Source organism: Bos javanicus, chromosome 23 (assembly GCF_032452875.1).
Source record: "Bos javanicus breed banteng chromosome 23, ARS-OSU_banteng_1.0, whole genome shotgun sequence".
Classification (NCBI taxonomy): Eukaryota; Metazoa; Chordata; class Mammalia; order Artiodactyla; family Bovidae; genus Bos; species Bos javanicus.
In genome coordinates, this window is record NC_083890.1 from 34,144,549 (window position 1) to 34,149,073 (window position 4,525).

Sequence of the window (4,525 nt, forward strand, 5' to 3'; positions counted from 1 at the left end):
TTTCTAGTATCTAACGAAAATTATATAACAGGGACATCATGACATCAAAAGCATGATCATAAAATCTAATTAATTATACTTCATCAGTATTTAATATCTTTTGCTCCTGATAAACACTGTTAAGAAAATGAAAAGACAAGCTACAGACTGGGAGAAAATGTTTTTAAATCTTGTATGTGACAAAGAGCTTGGATCCAGAATATTTAAAGAATTCTCAAAACTCAGTAATAAGAAAATATACAACTTAACTTTAAAAACAGGCAGAAAATATGAATAGCACTTTGCTAAAGAGGATACAAAGATGGCAAATAAGCACATAAAAATACGTTCAATAACATTAGCCATTCTGGAAATCCAAGTTGAAGTAATACCATTCGTGTATTAAAGTGGGTAAGATAAACAATACTGACAATAACAGGTACTTAAAAGGATAGAGAACACCTGTAACTCATACATTGCCAATGGGAACAAAGATGGTACAGTTACCGGAAAATCATTTGACAACTCTTTCGAGGTTAAACATACACACACCATATGACCCAGCAGTCCCACGTGTGGGTGTCTGCCCTAGAGAACTGAAAACTTACCCTTACACAAAAACTTATACACAAAAATTCATAGCCTCTACGTTCATGATTGCCAAAAACTGAAAAAAAAAAAACCAAACACTCAAATGCTGTTCGCCTAATGAATGGATAAACTGTTTAATATCCATAAAATAATGCATTGTGAACAATATAAAAGTATAAACTGTTTATACACAACAACTTGGTTAAATTCTAAATATTTTATTTTATGTGAGAGAAGTCAATCTCAAGAGATTATATGTACTATTATTTAATTAATATGATAGTCTCAGAAAGACAAAACTATAGTGATGGAGAACAGATAAGGGGTTTCCAGGGATTAGTTTCAGCCTGAAAACTGTAGAGCAGGATTGAGCCCCAGAAAAGCAGATGTTTTCAGTTTAAATCTGAAGGGAGAAAAAAGATGATTTCCCAGTTAGGAGACCATTTGGCAGGAAGAAATCTCTCTTACTAAGTAGAAGATCAGCCCTTTTGTCCTAATCAGGCCTTTGGTTCACAGGATGAGGCCCACTCACATTAAGGAGGGTAATCTTCTTTAATTTATTGATTTAAATGTTAAACTCATCCACAAACACCCTCATAGAAACACCTAGGATAATATTTCACCAAATATCTGGGCAGCCTGTGGTCCAGTCAAGTTGATGTATAAAATTAATCATCACAGGAAGTACATATCTACAAATTGGTATCACAAGGAATTTGGTGGGAATCTGGAGGTTTTCTATATTCTGATTATAGTGGTAGTTACACAAATACATATGTATTAAAATCCAAAGAGTGATACACAAGAATTAAAATGAAGTCAATTTTACTATATAACTGAAAAAAATAAAAGTAAAAAGTATTGACTAAAATGGAGATAATACACTATGAAGTTTGTAGCATGTGCAGAGACAAAACATGCCACAACAAGAGCACAAAATCTGGAAGGGGCTAAATTGAAGTGTGTTGTTTCTACTTTATACATGAGGAGGCAACTAAACCCTCCAATAAAAAAGCAGAAATTATCAACATGGATAGAAAAACAAAGTTCAATTGTATGCTCTAAGAAACGTTCTTAAAACATGAAAACACAAATAGGTTAAAAGCAAGAGGATGGGAAATTATATATAAAAAGCAAGATGGAAAATTATACAATCTCCAAATAATAACTGCAGTAAAGTTTGACTGGAGAGTAAATTATACCCCATGACAAAAATATTATTGAGGATAAAGTATATAGTATAAAATGATAAAGAAGAACAATTCATTAAGAAAATGTAACATTCCTAAGTATGTAAGGACCCATAACAGAGCCTCTAAATGTGTGAATGTAGTACTAAGAGGGCTGAAAGGAAAAATGGTCCTTCTCAGTAACTGAAGTTTGAGCCAACAGAAAAATTAGTAAAGGTATAGAAAACTTAAACAACACTACCAACATGAACTAACTGATATTTATAGAAAAGTTCAAGAGCAGAAAACACTTTTTTTTTTTCAAGTAATATGGAACATTAGGGAAACTAGGCTTTGTTCAGGTTAATAAAAAAATCAGTAAATTTACAAGAACTTAAATCACACAGAGTTTATACTCTGTCCACAGGAAAATTCAATTAGAAATGAAAGACAGAAAGCTATCTGGAAAAACACAAAATATTTGGAAAGCAAAAAACACTCTTCTAAATAACCCATGGGTTAAAGAGAAAATGACAAGACAAATTAGAAAATAGTTTGAACTGAATGGAATTAAAATCTCAACCTGACAAAATAATTGGAGTGAAATTCAGTTGGTGCTTTGAAGAAAATGTATAGCATAGTCATATTAAATTGTCAAATCTCATTGAACTATACTCTTTAAATGAGTGAATTTTATTTTATATAAAGTGCCTCAATTAATTAAGAAATATAGCTACTAAGTCTTGGAAGAAACATTCCAACTTGAGGACTCAATAATACTTTTCTGAATATCATACTTTTGTTGACTATGTATAGGACTGTTCATTATGTGTTAGTGAATAATAATAGCATTTATTGAGTGTCTGCTACTTTATAAACATGCTGCCAATTGTCAAGGATGCCAGTATGATTAGCATCAGGCTCTGCTGTTGACATACCGCCTTGCAGGGTTAGACTAGTCGTTGGCCATACAGTGGCAGATGGTACCAAAGCCCACACTGTGTATTCCTCATTAACAATGTCATTCATAAACAAAATTGTGCACAAAGTGATAGGTCAGCCCTTGTCATCACCACAATCAACAAAGTGTGTAAACACATGTTGATCTGTGCTTTTCCAATTTTTATTAATTCTAAGCTTCTTTGGGGATCTTGAGAACAAACTCATATCTTTCCTTTGGTCATCTCATGTAGAAAATTCGAATCTTAGTCATTTTTGGGGGGGAGGCATACAGACCCCTTTAATAAAACAATAATCCTTAAAATAACTCAAAAATCTACAAAAGACACCCAAACTCAGACACTGTGGCCTGGGGGTGGGGTTGGGGTGGAGCTTGATCATGGCTTGTTTTTGTACATGGAGAAACACTCCCACATCAGACCTACACTATGTAGTTCAGAGAAATAACACAGCCACTGAGGGAGGGAGGGACTGGATTGCATCAACACAGGGGCTCGGATACTTTCTATCTACCCGTTGGCGTCTCGTCTCTGGTGAGACACCCCGTCTCCTGTGCCCCTCCAGAAAAGCCAGATCCTACCTCCTCCCTGCCCACCCTCCCTCTCTCTCTTCCTGTGCCAAGTCCTCGAGCAAAGGGTCATGGTTAGATGGTCTTCGGTGCAGTTAGGCAGTGGAGTCCCGAGGACTGGCTAGTTCCCAGTCACTGTGCCCAGGGCCTTGGGCCATCACCATATCACGCACTGCAGTTTGTGGGTGCTCGTGACCTGGTCTTCCCAACGTTTGGTTTTCTTCTTCTTCGTCTGGCTTTTTTTCCCAGAATCTGTTGCCTAATTACTCTAACCAGGTCATGGAAGGCTTCGTCAACGTTGAGAGGTGGGTCCTTGGCACTGGTTTCTATATATGGAATATTGTGTTTGGTCGCCATTTCTTTTCCTTGCTCCCTGGTGATTTTCCTCAAATGAATCAGATCGACCTTTTGACCATGAGGATCATCGGGAATGACTCCCTGTCCTTGACGCGCAGGATGAGCTGGTGGAAGTAGTCCATGTGCTCGAAGGTGGCCTTGTCCGTGACTGAGAAGACGATGGGGAAGCCGTCCCCTGTGAGCATGTACTGCTCCCGGAAGGCGCTGAACTCCTCCTGTTGGGCCGTGTCCAGAACGTCCAAGATGGCCCATTGATTGTCAATATCTGTATGTTTCAGGAAAGCGTCTTGGATGGTGGGGTTGTAGTCAGGCACAAAGATCTTCTGTAAAAGCTGAATGGTGAGGGCGCTCTTGCGCATACCTCCCCACCCCCAGCTTGTATGTAGGGAGGTTGTCACTGGGGACCGCACTCCTTACCATGTTGCTGGGTGGTCAGACCGTGAACGGGGCTTTTTAAGTAGTGAACAGGCCCATCTCACTGGGGTCCAGATCGTCGCCGACTTCTCTATTGCACACCGTTACCCTGGAGCCTGCGGTGGGGCAAAAGGGAACCTTAGTCATTTTGAAATAACACTTTGAGTTCATAAGTCATCTGCCCCAGTAAGTCGATTCTAAGTCTAGGCTTGTGTAATATGGCCATGATGATCAACTCTGCTAGAACCAACACAGGCAGAATGGGAGGGATAAACCAGACTATTGTAACATTTTTTTCCCACTGCCAAACGATGATCAATTAAAAAACCAGAACCAAGATTGTGAGCTTATTCATGATCAACACCAGAGACAAGTCAGAAAAATCCTGAACTATTTCTCAATGCTAATATTGAGTTTTTATAGTCAATTAAATTACTATTTTTATATTTAAATACTTATCTAAAGCCACAGGATTTTTGTTTTCTTT

General features: G+C 37.9%; 1 pseudogene; it reads right to left on the reverse strand.

Annotated features, from left to right (window-relative positions):
- Positions 1-3,354: 3,354 nt before the first annotated feature.
- LOC133235954 (ras-related protein M-Ras-like) lies at positions 3,355-4,059 on the reverse strand (annotated as a pseudogene).
- Positions 4,060-4,525: the final 466 nt, after the last annotated feature.